The following is an 18402-nucleotide window of genomic DNA, read 5'->3' as shown; positions in this document are numbered from 1 at the left end:
TACTTGTTTTTATTAGAATAGGGCATGGGAACTGGTCATCCCCACTTTGCTTTCTTACTTATAGCCTACAGGGAGCCACCAGTCCCTCCTGCAGGAACAGGGAATGTGAATGGGGAACCTTATCTCTGTACAAGAAGACACTGTGTTGTTCTGCCAGGAGGGTGGCAGAGTCCTTCTGGCCTCTGTAGTCCTGTTGGTGACCTGTGCAGTCAATCTGGATGATGGGCTGCTCCCATCAGCTCCTGTCTATTGCTCACAGACAAGAGAAAATGCTGTTTGGGCAGCAGATGTGACCCAGACCAGGTGTCTACACACAGCTAATTGCAAAGGTAGCTGCAGTGGCTTACTTAAGTGCAGAGGAGATAGCAAAGCTGGAGTTTCACTTCCAGCTGGCCACAAGCAACATGGCACTCAATGCAAGAACACGTCCGCATGCAACCTAATGTTGACCTCAGTGTTATCACCATGCAAGCGCATAGAGCAGGGAAGGGAGCAAACTTCACATGGGATCTTGCAATGTTTAGAGGAAACTGGTCGGTATTATGCAGTGCTAAATAAGCCAACTGCTTATGCATGGTCCAGTATGTCTTTCCCCATGATCACGCTAACAATGACTAGTCAAAACTGGTAGATCAGTGACTCCTAAGAAATATAGCTCGCTGATTACCAGGACCCAAAGAGCTGTAGTCGCCAGATTCATCATTCAGGTTTGAAGAGTTTAGATACACAAGAGGGGAATAGAGAGACCTCCCTTATTGCAGCCAGCTCTATTTGCTATCTGACATTTGGCTCCACTTCTGGTCTTCTGAATTCCTGTTTTGTTTTTTTTTTTTTTGTGAGAACCAGAGTTTCTGATAGTAATGTGGAATTTCCTGGCTTTTGGACTTCCAGGGATAGGTTCTCTGGTCAATTCCCTCATTCTATGACAGTACTTGCAATCTTCTGGCAAACTGAGAAGAGAAAATTGTGATGTGTGGACCAAAGAGCAAAGCTGTGTAAGGTTGTTATGATTTGGGAGTATGATTAACTGTGGTGGAGGTAGCCCTTATGACCAAACCCCTGAAGTTACTTTAAGGCATTTGAAGTAGTCTTTGAGTATGAAGTGCTCCTTGGAAAGTAACATTGATCTCAGACAAACATGAGACTTTATCAGCTTGCTACTATGATTATGATGATTTTTAGCCTACAACACTCCATATGAAAAAGTGCAATTGTCGCCATCAGAAAACGGTGACTTGAAAAGAAACAGAAGGATCTTTCCAGGCCAAAGAACATTATGTTAGATCAAATTTAATCACTTTGCTGTCCATGCAATAGAAGATTTCCTGTTAAAGGTGGATAGAGCTTGTACATTAAAAATGTCCTCAGGAGCTCCAAATCATGCCACATAAAATGACCAGCAACTCCTGTTGCTACCAGCTTTTGAAGAAGTCAGTCTGGGAGAATGTTCAAACATCTCTGTTGTGTTGATCATTATCACTTGCATGGATATCAGGACTGTAATGGAGATAAAGCTCTCACCCACTCATGGCAGCTGCTTGAAACTGTATAGCTGAGGTCAGTATTGTCTTCGTAGCCCCCCCATTTTATTGACTTACCAGTGAGATGACTAAATAGTTTGTGAAGCAGCTCCTGAATTAGTACACTTTTTGACCAAATGGAATCTGAAATAAAAATTGGCTAATCAACCTGGTATATTAAAATAAACTCAAATTGTGTGTCAAAATATTGACATGCAAGTTGCAGTTGTTCATACTCTGCTCCAGACACTTTGGCAGAGAAGCAGCAGTCTTGGAAGAGGGACAGTGTGGAGAGAGGGGAATTTCACAAATTTGCCATCTAATTGTAATCTACGGCTGCAGGAGAGTCAGAGCTCTTGTAACTTTGGGGTTATGCTGTTGCAGCTGAGCTGAGCCTCTCTCTCCTTGATTTTGCATTCATGTTGCCAGCAGACTTTATTTTGCACTGGCGGAACACCAGGTCTTTCTGTAGTAAAACCACCCCGTGACATTGCTTCTGGAAGACAACCACAAAACCTAATCCCTTAATCCCACTTGAGAAAGCTGTTTTAAATGGTAAACCAAGTTGTGTTCACTTCCATTCTCACATGACTGATTCTGATCTCAGATACGCCAGCGCACATTGAAACACACATTATAACATGGCAAAATTTTCTCTTGATCTGGCCCAGATACCGTAATTCCCATCTGTGTATAAAGTGGCTCCACGCTACACTGATAGATGCATCAAACAGTCAAGAGATACTGTGTATCACATTACTGGCAAGAGCATGAACTGAATTAGGAGTTATAATTTTAAAAAGCCTGTTTTTTTTTTCTCCTTCTCACTAATAGAGAGGGGCTAGGCCACTTACCTGCAGTATTCGTGTTCAGATTCGTGTTCAGGATCATCTCTGCTTGTTTTGGAAAAGATTCTCCGATTTTTAGCACATGTCCTAATCTGTAAACAATTCTTTAACAGATGTTTCCTTACTTTTTCTCCTAAACTATGTTCTGTATTGTATAAACTATACAATAAACTCCATATTGCTCCACAGCAGTGATGTGGAGATCCAGAATCATGACTCTTTTTTTTCAAGTTATTCAAAGTGATGGTTGGAGAATTTATGCGCTGCATCTCGAATGAGGATTTTTGCAACAAAAGGCATCATCTGTTCATGAAAAAGACTCAGAAGGTCTGAGTCACATGCCAGGGTGGTATAGGAAAAACTCTAGATAATTCTAAAAATAAAAGGGTAAAAAGACACAATCAAAATCTCATTTTCTTAGTCTTATAAATGAGGAGCAGAAAAAATCTTTGTCTTCCATCTCACCACTTCTCATAGGTGTCATTCTTCAAGTGAATTTTCCTTCTACTCCCTCCCTTTTTTTCATTTTGTGTACAGAGTTCCCACTGCTCACTGTGTGTGTTGCAAATCATGGAAAGGCAGAGAAAACTACAAGATCTCCAGAGAGAATATCGAAAAGTCTGCTGTGGTTCATAATGTTTTGACCAAAACAGCGATGACATCTAAATAGTATTTATAAAGTGTATTTAAGTCCTTGGCTAAAGTGAAAAGTTGTTATCATCAATATCTTGTGGTTTCTGATGAGGCTGTATATTTTAATATTAAATATATGTGCTTTTACAATAGTTTTTCCAGAAAGAATCCCTTTTTTTCTTTTCCCCAGCTGGAGCAGCAGGTAATACACACTGCTGTTGTGACAACTTGTTGCTGACACTGCCAGTGACATAGCAGGACTCCAGATAAGCGAGTTCTTGAGCTCAGGGAGAACCTGAGAGCTCATACCTTGCTTGCAGTAATATACGTTTGTTTTTATTATATTTATTGCTTTTGGGGGGGGGGGAATTATTAGTTTCACCTTATTCCATCCACCAAAATTCATGAAATACTTATCTCCTGATAGTGACTGGAAATTATTTTTAGCTAATAATATAAACTCGTATCTTCGACTATGAAGAATCCCTTTCTTTCAACGTGTCTTTTTTAAGGCAGATAGATTCCAACCTAAGAGTTTTAAATGAGGCTGTTATTTGGATTAGTAATGCAAGATGGTTTCATAACTGATTTCCGCAAGGCAAAACACACAATGTCATGGAAAATAGCACATATTAATACTAAAGGGCAGATCTGATCAAACAGAAGGCAGAGGAATGCTGTGACTAAACTGGAAGCAATCCCAATGCTCTGTGATGCAACCTAGCACAGAATCAGATTGCTAGAAATAGGATAAAACTTACCGGTTCACTCTGTCTCCTTGAACTGCGAGGGTTTTTCCCTGTGAAATTACACATTTTGTCTTATTCATATGTGCTGAAATATAGGCCTTTCACTACTGCTTTTGACATACTCTTTACAGACAAAGTGATTTCAATGTGAGAAAGAGTTACTAATACAGATTTGGTCTAGGAAAGCAAATGTGTAACTTTTCCACCTAAATAATCACTCCTTTTATCGAGAGGAGGTTGAAATGTGAAACAATATTCTGCTGATTTATGTTTGCACTATTTAGTCCTGAGGACAGTAATATCAGTACAGAATCATATATGGAGACTTGTAGAATCACTTACAAATTTTGCTGTCCACAGATGGCCATTTTAGTTACATGAATTATCCAAAACCCAGATTAGGACTATTGTGTTCTGTTCTGTCCTGTCCTGTCCTATCCTATTCTATCCTATCCCACTTCCCATGCAATAAGGAACTCCTGAAATCGTGTTACTAGTCTGTTCTTTATCTCTAATAGGTAACCAAAACTTCTTAGTTTGATTTTGTAAAGAATTGACACTGTGAAAGTTGGGAATGAACAATATAAACAATTTACAATAATTTTTCTTGCTAGTAATAATTTCCAAGTAATGTCAAATGTAAATTTGAAAATCATGTGACTGGGACATAGCAGATTTGTGCAAATGGAAAAAAAAGGATGAAAAAAAAGGTGGGCAAAAATTTTGGCATATTTTTTCTCTTAAAAAATGATTTTCTAACACCAAAAAAGATGTTATGAAAAAAAGTCGGTATTTATAATTTTCATTTGCATATTTTCCATTGTTTTTGTCAGGGTGTTAAACAGCCTTTATTTAATTATTTTTTGTACTTGTTTTCTTGGAACCTGATTTTGTATGAAATTAAAAATTATTTTCAGTAAGTAAATTATCCATAAATATTTCAGAACCACATTTTATTACCAGTCCTAAGAAATATAGATTAAAATATCCATGTAAAAAGCAATAACTGAAGTTAGATCATCTCTTAATTCTGCAAAAGGATGTATACACTCTCTTCTCTAAAAATTATACTTTGCTTCCTATTTTCATGATTTTATTCATACAATTTATTTAACCAGCTCCGTAAAGTACAATGAAAGCAAACAAATCACCTCTCAGTATTGCACAGTAAGTAGAAAAGCAACATGTATTTATGCTGTGTATACAATTCTGTCTTTTGTTGTCACATTAAGCACAGAAAATTTTATTTTTTGTTAGAAGGATAAATATATTAATACAGCTACACAACAGTATGTAGCTCAGTAATTTCCCAAGATTTCCAAGTGTGAGAACTTCATACGTAGATTAATAAAAGTGTATATAAATATTTAAACACAGGAGTGCTTTTCAAAAGTGTTGAGAATATTACATTTCCCAGGTATGACAGTGCTTACTCCTAACTTTGGGAAATGAAGTCCCTTATTAAGACAATTAAAGTATGTAAAGCCAACTTTCAGTCTCATTTTTTTTAAGTTCTTTGTCCATAAATCACTGTTATAACTCATGTCAACACTTTGAATGACCATCTCCTTCAACCAAAATTAAACCGATGGACTTAGAACCTGACTATTGTAACAGGAAAACAATGTGAAACCCTTCATGCTTTTGCCAACACTGTCATTAACTATTGGCATGCCTAAGAGCATATAATGTTCACCAAGCACTGACTTCTCTCTATTCCAGACTAGATTATAACTACGTGAAGAGAAAAACCCCGAAAGTTGCTTCTATATCTACCTTGCTCTAAATACGTGGGCTGCTCAATGGTGGTGTTCAGTAAGACAATGCATCTGTTTCCTTGCTGAAGAAAGATGCCTTTTAAAGAAATCAGCCTTATTATGTCCCAGAGACAAGCATAATAAGGAATGCCTGTCTCTGAAAGGCATAAGAATAGAGGGAAAGCTTTTGTTCACCTGAGCACACTATCATCCTTGACCCATCCAAGTAATTTAAGCCCTGGCTGAATTGGACAAGGACAGGTGTAATTGGGCCCCAGTCTCGGCTGCTTCCAGCCTTGCAATTACCCTAATAAGGTTGTCTGTGGAGGGGTCAGTAGCTAGCGGCCAGTTTGCCAGGAACCTTCTCCAGCTGTCAACAAAAGGAGAACAAGGAGTCCGTTGGGTCACAGCGCGAGACAAAATGAATGATGGTAATTGATCTAGTGACAGCAGTGTCTGTCCTGAGACAAGAGAAATGGGCAGCTGCAATGAAAGACTTGATGTCAAAAAAGCTCTAAACAAAAAAATTCCACAAAGAGCTCGTATGTTTCTGAAGACATGACAAGGGGGGATGTTATGTTGTTTTAAAGGGCATGCAGTCATGTGGACATTAAACCTGGACATTTAATTCAGCTGTGTGCAACGTTGTTGCCATCTCTTCATTTATGTGAAATGAATAAAACAGGCCTTTCCACAAGCTTTTTAACTCTGCCCTCTCAACCCACTCCCTCCCAACATACCCAAAGGCATCTTCAGGTAGGTAGGTAGGTAGGGATCCATAGGTAATGTTGACAGGTGGGCAGTTATCTTCTCTTGGATCTTTCTAGGCAGGTTCTCGATCTACCCTTGAAAATGCTTTCCCAATTAATGATGTGATTTAGTGTGTATATTCTGAGCTTCATTATTTCAGGTCGGCTGAAATGTAATTTTAACTCATCCTTCCATTGTTCTGTACTTGTGACAGTTTTTAATTAAACACAGTCTTTAATCAATTAAGTGGCAGCTGCAAGTAATGTGGTAGTGCTCTGAATGTGTCTTTAGAAATACCCAAACTTGCAGAAAATGCAAGTTCAAATACCAGCAGGGAAGAGACTGTCTTTCATCCTTCCTTTGAATTCCCTGAAATTTCCTGTCTGGGTCTACACATCAATATCTTGCCTAGACATAAGAGACAGACTTTCAAAACCAATTAATCCCTCCTCCCTTTTCTAACTGCATGGTATTTCAGGATAATAGAAATAATAGTAATAACAAATATTGAAGCTGGAGTTAGGGATTGTAGCTCTAAAACTTGAAAATCCCTGTTTATTGTTGGGAGAATCTACATGTTTCGGAAGGGTGTTGATGGTGTTGGTAAAGACCCTTGCTTACCATCACTTTGACTTCAGGGCTAGCGTAAAACATACATGTCCCTGTGCATAATTAAGCTTATGGGTACTTGTAGAAATGGTAACAATAATAATAATAATTGTAATTACGCTTTATAGTTGAGGTTAGAGACTAATTTCTGCCACTTTTTACAAAGATATAACAAATGATGTACACCTACCCTAGTCAGGCATCTAAGATTTAGTGTTTTTCTACAAAGCAATCAGACTGCTATTGCCTTATATATATTTTTTTACAAATTGAGTAAAGATGACTGGGAAACTGTGAGAGAACAGAACTGGCGTTATACATGGGAGAAATAAGAACAGAGACAGCAGTAGGTTATGGGTGGGATTGCCAAAAGTAGGAAGATGGAGGTGCTCACCATAGTTGTTGTCTAAAATCACTAGAGAGTAGGAGGTGCCAGCAGCACGCGAGTGATTCAGTCTTTAGGATGGTGGCTAAGAATGAAATGAATTAAGATGATTTCTGCCTGGAGGAACCTCCTACTCTCCATCTTATCAATGGACTCTAGGGTGACTAGCTCAGTTGTAAATGCTGAATCTTAAAGGACTAAGCTAAATTGGCAGAATCCTGTCTGTGACTTGTACATGTTCAAACTTGGAGTCTGTGGCATGGTCAGAAATAAGACTGACTTTTCAAATGATCACTTATAAATGAACCTAAAGAAGCTAAGTGTCTTTGCAAGGACATGCGAGAACTTGTTAGCAGGAACAAGGAATGAGAGCACATAAGGGATCTGGACAGACTGGATTGATGGCCCGAGGCTAGCTGTATAAGGTTCAATAAGAAGAAGTGCAGGGTCCTGCACTAGGGTCACAACAACCCCATGCAACGCTACAGGCTTGGGAAAGAGTGGCTGGAACGCTGCTCAGTGGAAAAAGACCCAGAGGTGTTGGTCGACAGCCGGCTGAACATGAGCTAGCAGTCTGTCCAGGTGGCCAAAAAGGCCAACGGCATCCTGGCTTTTATCAGGAATAGTGTGCCCAGCAAGACCAGGGCAGTGATTGTCCCCCTATACTCAGCACTGGTGAGGCTGCACCTCGAATACTGTGTTCCAGTTTTGGGCCCCTCACTACAAGGACACTGCAGTGCTGGAGTGCATCCAAAGAACAGCAACGAAGCTGGTGCAGGGTCTAGAGAACAAGTCCTGTGAGGAGTGGCTGAGGAAACTGGAAATGTTTAGCCTGGAGAAAAGGCGTCTCAAGGGAGACCTTATCGCTCTCTACTAGTCCCTGAAAGGAGGGTGTAGGGAGGTGGGTGTTCCTCTCTTCTCCCAGGTAACTAGTGATAGAATGAGAGGCAATGGCCTTAAGTTGCTACAGGGGAGGTTTAGATTGGATATTAGGAAAAATTTCTTTACTGAAAGAGTTAAGCATTGGAACAGGCTGCCCAGGGAAGTGGTTGAGTCACCATCCTTGGAAGTCTTTAAAAGACGTATAGTTGCGGAGCTTAGGGACATGGTTTAGTGGTGGAATTAACAGTGTTAGGCTAATGGTTGAACTCGATGATCTTGAAGGTCTCCTCCAACCTAAATAATTCTATGATTCTATGATTCTATTATTTCATGTGTTTTGCCATTAGATTCTGCATGGAAGTCCACAATCCCCAAAGTGTAGAGATCTTACACCACTTCTCACGTGTGCATTTCCAGCAGGATCGTAAATTGAAGTGATATGGAGTGTGAGCTTCTATTTTATAATCACATCAATTTAATAATTGAATCATAGTGGGTTGGAAGAGACCTTATAGATCATCCAGTTCCAACCCCCCTGCCATGGGCAGGGACACTTTCCACTAGACCAGGTTACACAAAACCCTGTCCAACCTGGCCTGGAACAGTTCCAGGGAGGGGGCATCCACAACTTCTCTGGGCAACCTGTCCCAGTGCTTCACCACTCTCACAGTAAAGAATTTTTTCCTTAAATCTAATCTAAATCCACCATCTTTCAGTTTAAAGCCATTAACCCTTGTCCTGTCACTATAGGCCCTTGTAAAAGTCTCTCTCCAGGTTACTTGTAGGCCCCTTCAGGTACTTGAAGACTGCTGTAAGGTCTCCCTGAAGCATTCCCTTCTCCAGGCTGAACAGCTCCAACCCTCTCAGCCTTTCTTCCTAGGAGAGTTGTTCCAGCCCTCAAATCATTTTTGTGGCCTCGTCTGGCCCTGCTCCAACAGGTCCATGGTTTTCCTGTGCTGAGGGCTTCAGAGCTGGATGCAGGACTCCTAGTGGGGTCTCTCCGGAGTGGAGCAGAGGGGGCAGAATCCCCTTCCCTCGACCTGCTGGCCACGCTGCTGGGGATGCAGCTCAGGGCACTGTTGGCCTTCTGGGCTGTGAGCACATATTGCCAGGTCATGTTGAGTTTCTTGTCAACCAGCACACCCAAGTCCTTCTCCTCAGGACTGTTCCCTCTCCTTTTTCTGCCCAGCCTGTATTTGTGCTTGGGATTGGCCTGACCCATGTGCATGGCCTTGCACTTCGCCTTGCTGGACTTCATGAGGTTTGCATGGGTCCACCTCTCAAGCCTGTCAAGTAATTGTCACAGACTCTCTGTGAGCTTAGTGCTACCGGTGCCGGTGTCCTGTAACTGGTGATCTGCCTGGCAGGGAGAGCACCCTGCAAGACATCAGCTTGGGGAGCTGGACAGGCTTTCTTAGAGAGCAAGTCATGGCTCCATGGACCCTATAGCTACCATTCCCCTGCCAAAAGGAGTGCATGATAATAATAAAAAGAAATGTTGACTTGCAGTATTTTTCTTTTTCTCATCCTTATGCAACAATGCCAAGCAAGTTAGGGAGAACGCCAGCTACCAGAATGATGGATTTATGACTGCAGCTGACGTCTTTTTTCCTTTCATGAATCAGAAGTTTTAAAAAATAGGTGTGTCTCCTGCACAAATAGCCAGTATTAACCGAGTGTATCAAGATTCAATGTACACGTCAAGACCCATGCTGAGCTCAGTTCAGAAACCAAGTGCTTGTCCACTAGTACAAAGCCTCATGCACTAGTGAGACATCAGAATCCCTTGGATGCATTAAACACACTGAATACAGCCTCTTTTCTCTATCAAACACATCTGGGAGTTGGAAAAAAAAGTAATTATGGGGACTCAATCTCTTCCTATGTTGTGTTTTCATTTTTTGCAGGTTCTACTCAAAGAAATTCCATTCAGGTGCTCTTTCCTCACTTAAAGCATTATTTTATTCAGGCTACAGATCAGATTTGGACACCAATCATATTTTGAAGTGGCATATTTGACTTCTTTGCCCTGGTACAGTAAATTAATCAAATAAACTTTTCTGGACATAAAGACTATATTTGCTGTTGCCATCAGGTAGTAAGAACCCAGACTGAGATATGCAAACTTGCCCATGAAACTGGGCATCTACAGAAATCTTCCACCGAGTTTTGATTTTTTATTAATATCATTCAAAAATAAAATTAATTTACATGGAATATTTTCTGTCTGTATTAGATTTCAAAAATTTAAGACAATGATGTCCCAAAACCCACACTTAAGTTAGGAAAAATATTTGCAAAAAAGATCCAAGAATGGGAAAAATTATTTACAATGCTGAAGATGCCACCTGAACAATTAAAAACCTGCATCACAAAAAAAAAAAAAAAAGAAAAAAAGCAAAATAAAGGACAACACTGGATAATTTAATGTTTTGCCAAAAGTATCACAAAATAGAAAAACCAAAAAAGGAATTAACAAAAACTAAAGAATGCAGAAACAAAAACAATATGGATTTAGAAAGAGCCATTGAAGCCATACTGTATGAATGTTGACATGGATTGTCTTTCACTCCTAGGGAATATGCAGACTATATCACAAAGTAGCCATGGTGTGTAATGAACACTACTCCAACAAACTGCGGCTTCTGGGGAGCCAAACTGCGTGCACTGGCAGTTAGGCACTCGGTCCAGTTTTCACCTTTTGTTTTCTCTGCATCTCACTTTTCCCACTGGATATCAGACTGTTTTCTTCCACTTTTTGTGAACTTTTCTCATTAGGCTGGAAGTCTTGTGACAGAGATCATCTGTTACATGCTTCTGCTGTGCCTCGGGCAAAAGGAGTCCCATATCTTGGTCAAAGCTTTTACAGTTGCTGTGAGAACAGTATAGCCGAATCTCACATGGAATTTAGTTAGTGCACATATTGGTCTTATAGGTGTGATATGTTTGACTGACAATGTATATACAATGATAAGAAATGGCCATGTTGTCTCCTATTTTTCCCTTGGTCGATGTTCAGATTTTTTCAACACAACTAAAGCTGATATATTAAACCACTAATGAATAAGAAGGAATGATTTTAACAGTCACACCTAGGCTTCTTTTCCTCACTCAATTTTTGTAGTGGAAGACATATGATGGAGCTATGAAATAGTCATTAAATGATCAGCTGGACTATCCTTATAGTTACAAAAACCCAGCAGTACCAATCTCACTTTGTACCCACTGCTCGTTCAAGCTAAGTATACTTAATTTGCATGGGGAAACATCACTTTTTCTTCAGGGTAACATGAAAACAGAAATTCAAGGAAAGTGTCTATAATAACCTAAACTGCATAATAGAAGACTTCAGATAGGCATTTCGGTTCCTTTATAATGTCCTCAGAGAAATTAGTGTAATTTAGATTAACGAGCAGTGAAATGGCATGACTTCATCAGTAGAGCTACTTCTCAAAGCAGGTTTCATTTACTCTTCAGTTATTTAAGAAGTTAGAACATTATTGCAGTCACTGGAAAATTTCTTCTTAAAGTCAACAGGAGATAGGTTAAAAGTTGTGTACGGCGCCTACCATAAAAATACATCCCTCTCTCCACTTTTCACATTAGGCTATTTCTGCTGTCACTGTGTCTCCTCTAAATCCTTCAATAATTGCACTGCAGGTAAAGGTCGTCCAGATTTCAGGACTTAAAAATTTTGATCTTTTTTATGATTTCACCTAAAGCTCCATTAAAGAAAAATTCTAACACTTCCAGCATTGCAAAACGAAGCTGGTAATATAAAGAAGAGTTTATACACAAATCCAACCTTGCTGTGTCCATACAAGCCAGCCAGAAAGAAGCCAGACCTGGCTCTGAATCTGCATACTTCCACCAGCATGCTGCTGACCACAGCATAGTCATCCTACTGTGTGCACCAGGTCTGGTTATCCTGGAGTGGTACCAGTGGAGATGTGGTCACCTACATCTATCCATATAAAACTCCTCTCTGTTTTCATACCCTTGTTTTTACATTTATTTCTATCAAAAATCTTTTTCCCTCATGCAGGTTGCAGATTGGCTGGTTTTCGCTCCCTGAGCAGCTACTTAAGACTGTTTTGTCTTCATTGTTTGGTGGGTGGTCCTTTCCACCTTTATTTATTACCTGCTGACGACAGAATGATTGGTTTCCTCCTGGGCTTTTCCATGGTTCTCTTTGCTAAATGTTACTGGAAATATTCCAGCAAATTTTTTTTATTTTTTCAGAATCTGCTGATTTTACTTTTATAGAGTTTGGAGAGTTGAGGTAGGATTCTTCTCACCTACTTTTCTGAGGGCAGTTCACAGATTAAGATATCTATTTTTAGGTTTTGTCACGAATGTCTCTCCAGGCAAGCTAAGTATCTGAGCAGAGGAGCTCCAGACTGCACAACCGATGGAGCCTACAGGGTGATGGCATGCATAGGTGCCTGCTCCTTGCTCTTTCTGATCTCACTGAGGACACTTGAGGGATAACAGGGAGCCTGTGAGGCCCTCAATGGCAGCCTGAAACCAGCTATTCCCCTGCCATTTCAGTTTAGCTCAGACTGAGCCATAGCAATGACTCTTGCTCGTTTGAGTGTACTGGGTTAACATAAACAGTCTTCACCAAGCTAAAGCATGCAACTGCTTAATAATGCCTTAGTAAGTCCTGCTGGTCTTCTCAGTTGAAATTTGAAAATTACAGATAATTACAGGAGGCAGAAGAAGAGTCTTATAACAGGAAGTGCTGGACAGTATTAATAACAGCTTTCATTAACAGATCCACCTATACTATATACATGACAGCTGCATTAGGAAAAAAACAAACCCACAGATGATTGGACACTCAGCATAACAGGTCTTAGGTAAATAAGTAAGCAAACTGTACACAAAATCATAGAAGATTCTTCCAGCTTTTTAAAATCCACGTTTTAAGCTGTAAAGAATAGACTCAGGGGACAGTCACATGCATTCTAGTAGTTATGAGAGAAATTTCTTACAAAAAAAAAATAAGCTAAGATCCTGAGTTTGCAAAATACGGCAGAGTTCTACCGAAGTCAAATTTTTTTGCTGTGCAATGGCTGTGAAGGTACCTCGTAGAATTCGGTAAAGAAGGGTACAGAAGTGAACACCACAGTGATTGGTGTCCTTGCTCGAAAAAGAATAAGCTGTCTGATCAGACTAAATCCATCGAAAACATATTTTGATCTATTCTTTGAATGTGCATGATCCACAGAACTGGCATTTCTCTGGTTCAGTCTTTGCTAGTTAAAAGTAGTGGCTGTGCCTGCTTCTCTTGGACAGGCAATACGCAGGGCCCAAGAGTTTGTCAGCGCCCAGTGAGGAGCACCAAGCGAAGATCTTGCACACTTTTTCTGCAGACAGTTCCCCAAGACTCAGCATCCTACCATTGGGAATGTTTTAGTTCCTCAGCACCTTCTGCTTCAACTGTAGAAATTCATCATGGGTAGAAAATGCTTTGGGACATGGGTTATCTTACTTGCTAGAAGTACAGCTGCTACAAGATTGGAGCCTTCTTTTTATACACACCACTACTTTTATTCTGAAATATTCTCCTCTACATCCCTGTGGATGCATCGGTTGGAGACGAGGTGGAGGTGCCCCAGTTTGCTGAAAGAAACTGCAGTGAAGGAGACTATGTCAACCATATAAGGTGGCTATAGCGTGAACAGAGAACACTGAGCGAGAGCAGTGTAGATGTGTTTGATTTTGCTGTGTGTGTAGTTTACAACTCACTTGAGGCTTTGCATCTCACTAGTTCTAGGTGAGTCTCTCCCACCAGGATAAGCAGCCTTCATTTCATGATATTTTTGGTTTATTTGATTTAGTACAAAGTGGATGCAACAAGACTGATGACACATGAAAATCAATAGGCGAACCTGACAGGATTATTCTGCTAGTACAACAGGGCTGGTAGGGTGCTCCCTTACTCCTCATTAGTTTTAGAGCCAAAATGGTGAAATTTGGATTCTCTTAACAACGTTTGACAGAGCAGCTCTGTTCTAGGAAGCAGAATATAATGCAGGCTTGGGCCAGGACTCAAAAACTTGGGCCATTTCTGCTTAAACTGCTCTATTTCAATCTTGAAGAAAAAACAGAGGCAACCATGATATTGAAGAGGCAACAAACAAAAAAAGCCCAGCAACACCAGCACATAAAGAAAGGTATGGAGGAATTGCAAGTGGAAGTACTGAAACAACCACCCCTCCAGATGTCTTTTGCGTTTGCTTCTCAGAGGTCTGAGGAGATTGCCCCAAAGATGGCACAACCATGGGTGACCAGGGCTTCTCACACCTTGTTCGAATCAGTCGACAGAGTGTAGTGAAAAGCAGTTGACCACTGTGGAACAGGAAAGATTAGTCCACATCAATCTGAAGGCTGGATGTTGGTTTAATGGGAAGAAAGTTAGCTTTCACAACAAAACGCGGAGCATATAGTATAACAGGGAGTGCTAATGGGAAACATAGTGGGGGAGAAAGAGGCCATAACTCCTACATTGCTTTTGAGTGTCCAGGGTGCATCATGGGCTAAGAGGTTTTTAATCTATGGGTGTGTACCCTTTATGGGCTTGATTTTTCCCTTCAGGCATAAGCCCTTTGTTCATACCTTGGTCAGTCAGGGAAATGATGAAATATTGAAACGTGGACTTGCATTGGCATGAAAGGCACAATGAACTCAACCTGTACTTTTATCAAGGAGAAGGCTGAGCCATGATTTGATTTCAGCTTGTACACACCTGCATGACAAAGATACATTTGATGATAATTTTCTGAGGCCAGTGGTTCAAAAAACATCCAATAAACAAAAATAGGAAACAGAAAAATTCAGACGGAAAAGAAGTAGGTTTTAGCCATAAATCCAGTTAACAATCAGAACAGCAAGCTGATGCTTTCAGAAAAGTTTTTTTCCCTGTTGCTAAACACTTAAAAATAAAGACTGAATATTTTTCTGAGCAAGGGAATGCTTTTTAACTGGACTTAAGAATGTGTTATGGCATGGGCTGTGTGGCAAGTCAGGCATCCTTCTTTAGCTACTCATAAAACCTTCAGCAGCCTCCTTATCTGAGGGGATGTCTCTTAATCTAGAGTAGTACAAGACAAACCAAGTTTTGTAGTTTTCCTTTTTCTTTCTCTTTCCCTGTTTCTACAGGAAGCGGAGACAGCAAATAGACCAAGCATGCCTGAATCCTGTCCTCCGTCCTCCCTGCTTATGCCTGTTGCCAAGGGCTGTAATGAAGTGGTGGGACCAGGGAGAAAAGTTTGAGTAAACTTCAGGCAGTGTACCTTCCTTCTCACACACAATTATTCCTGAAAACCATAATCTTGACCAGTATCTGGGTTGGTCTGAAAACCAGACTATGCAGATGGAGGTGAATGAATGAAATTGTCTACAGCTACTTTAGAGAAGACAGAGCCTCTTTTTTAATTTATATATGAATAAATACATATGTATATATATATTGCATTTTAATTGCCTAGTGCTTGTTATCAGATCCAGATTGGTTCTCTTTGGCCCCATTTTCACTCTTAGTGCACACATTAGACCAACCTCTTCACCTGGGTATGCTGACCTAGAAGTGTTTGTTGGCACACCTCGGAGAGGGATATGCAGAGGGATGGAAGTGGCAGAGGATACCCCCCTGCAGCCTGGGAAGGTTCAGGGTGTATATCCACTGAGCCATTCCCTGCAGCCTGCTTTGGATTGCCTTGGGTCTCTGTCATGGACCTGCTGTAGAATCACGCGGGCACTAATCTCTTTGTGTCTCACACCCCCAAGTGTCCCATGGAGATGACAATATTTCCTTGTATTTCCTTAGTCCATGGATGATCTTCCATGTGAGTGTATACAACTTCTGGCACAAAAGATAATGGTAACAGTGCTAATATTCCAACTTTATGAAAAGGCACATGTGGGTGTCTCAGAAACATGACAGCTTGAAGATTTCTTCCTTCCTCCTAAAAATGATGCAGCCTGGAATCCCTTCAAGGCTCTTCATGCTAACAGCATAACAGTGCAAATGGCTTAGGAGTGAACACGCACTGAATTACAACCTCCTCCTACAGGAACCCTGAGTTCCCTTTAAAAGCAGCTGTTCGTTTTGCTGCTGAGCTAACATGATTAAACAAGACAGGTCTGGCAGAGCTCTTCCACATTGTCAAATCTTGAACAAAAGGAGTAATTTTCCTATTTCTTACAACTCCAAACAGCCTGCTTATAGAGATGGCACTTACTCACAGGCAGCGTAACTCAAGATCTTTCGAGTGTTTATATCTCCACATGAAGCATACATTTACATGGCAACGGCATGGGACAAGACATGCCTTTTAATTTTCCCATCATAATTCATAGCAGGGCCCTGCCAAAATCCATTGGAGCTGATTACCAAGTGTGACTGCGATCGGATCATTTAGCAATTTGAGTTTCCACACCTTTTGTGTGAGGCTGGGCTTTGTTTTACTTAAAGCAATAATTGCATTTTAATTTCATAATGTGGGTCGTGGTTGCTTCATCTCTCTGTGCCTTCAAGGAAAAGAAAATGTGCACACAACACAACAAACACTTTTTAATTAATTTTTTTAAAAAGGGCTAATAAATGTTTACCTGCTTCACAGGTGTGCTTGCTCCAAAGTGGCTTAATGATGGTTCCCACAGTCCCCATAAGAAAGATCACAACGGGATTATATATTGGTGTCAACCCAGTAATAATGAATTACACTTTTACAAAGAACAGTGCTAACAAATCATTTTTAGGAATAAAAGAATGGCAAAGGTTTTCAAATCAAATGTGTGAAGGGATGAGTTAAGATTTAATAGCTTTTAATTCACGCAGATTTTCAAAACAAACTGAGCAGAAAAGGATGATTACAAATAGACTTGGACTTCATCCGGCACAATGCTCAAATTTGCCTTCAAAGCTCCCCCAGTCAACAAAGGACACCATGAAGGCACGTCTCACATCCCAGTAGGATAGATCCAGAGCTTGCTGGAGACCTTGTACCGTTCTTCTCATCCAGAGCATGAAACTCTGTGCTTTAGTTGGAGTGGTTGGGTTGTGTCAGTTTATCAGGTCACATAACACGTGACAGGTCACGGCATGTTCCAGCTGGTCTAGGTTTCATCGGATTACTCATCCTCATCTTTACAGCAGCATGTGTTCCTACAAGTCTTCAGTGCCAGCTACTTCATGACAGATCCAGTCAATCAGCTTCTACCTTCATACCTAAGCACAACCTGGAGGTACTGACAAGGGGAAAATGGGCAGCAGCGGCCTACTGTGTGTCTAATACATAATTTGTGAACCTCCCATTCCCATGGGCTTCAGACTAGGCTTAGTGCTGAGTCCTTTGCTACAGAGCACAGGAAATCAGTTTGTCTGAAAATAAAGCCCATATAACTCTTCTTTAAAACATGAAGGAAAGCAATTTCAAAACTTTATAATGTCCATATTAAAAGATGTAGACATTTTTCTCTCTTCTAGGGAACTATGGTTCTGGTCTCAATTTTGCCATAAATTTCTCACTTTATCTCAAACACTTATCACTTTTATAGCTTCTGCAGTCTTTGAGGGTACCAAACAGCAGTGTTTTTGCTGTACTGGTCTCTGCCACAAACCTCATCTGAGGCTGTCTGTGCATTTTCCCCAAACAGGCATAGCCACACTTCTATCTGGGATATATCCCTAACACCCAGAATGTCTGGAAATCAGATAAAACCACCTCTCACACCACATCCATCCTTCATATTCCCAGCTGATATCCCTTTTTTTCAATTGCAAGTGCTTGCAGAAGGATTTAGATCCTGAAGGCCTCTATTGAGGTTTTGGAGTTGCAACCATCCTTCCCTGCATTTAGAGATGTAAGTCAGATGTCATCTGTGTCAACTGGTTAGATGTGCCACGAATTTCCTCTGACTTGGTGTCCTTTTGCTCATTCAGGACACTGTGGGCTGACATTTCTGTGCATTTAGGCTTCCTGCAGCCATTTCTGTGTACACATATAAGTAGAGACCACGCAAGTGGGCTTACTTCGCTCAGGGCTGCCCAACTCACATAACATGCTCTATAAAGTGTCTTGGTATGACTTAAGACTTAGTAGTTCTTCTTACAACATGTTCCATGAACACATTCGTTAACAATATGCCTTAGCTCTTTTATGACATTTTTGGTTATACTTCAAAGGGCTTTATGTTACTCTATCCCTAATCCTTCACAGAACTTTACAGGGAAGGAAGGTAGCTGTGCACAGTCACCTC

General features: G+C 40.6%; 1 pseudogene; it reads right to left on the bottom strand.

The window, feature by feature from the left end:
• The window catches only part of LOC104337657 (ribosomal biogenesis protein LAS1L pseudogene), a 153224-nt pseudogene extending 150813 nt beyond the window's left edge, over window positions 1-2411 (bottom strand).
• Between the last annotated feature and the right edge of the window lie 15991 nt (window positions 2412-18402).

Source organism: Opisthocomus hoazin, chromosome 8 (assembly GCF_030867145.1).
Source record: "Opisthocomus hoazin isolate bOpiHoa1 chromosome 8, bOpiHoa1.hap1, whole genome shotgun sequence".
Lineage (NCBI taxonomy): Eukaryota > Metazoa > Chordata > Aves > Opisthocomiformes > Opisthocomidae > Opisthocomus > Opisthocomus hoazin.
Note: the sequence above shows the minus strand (reverse complement) of the source record. Positions and strands in the feature narration are given on the sequence as shown.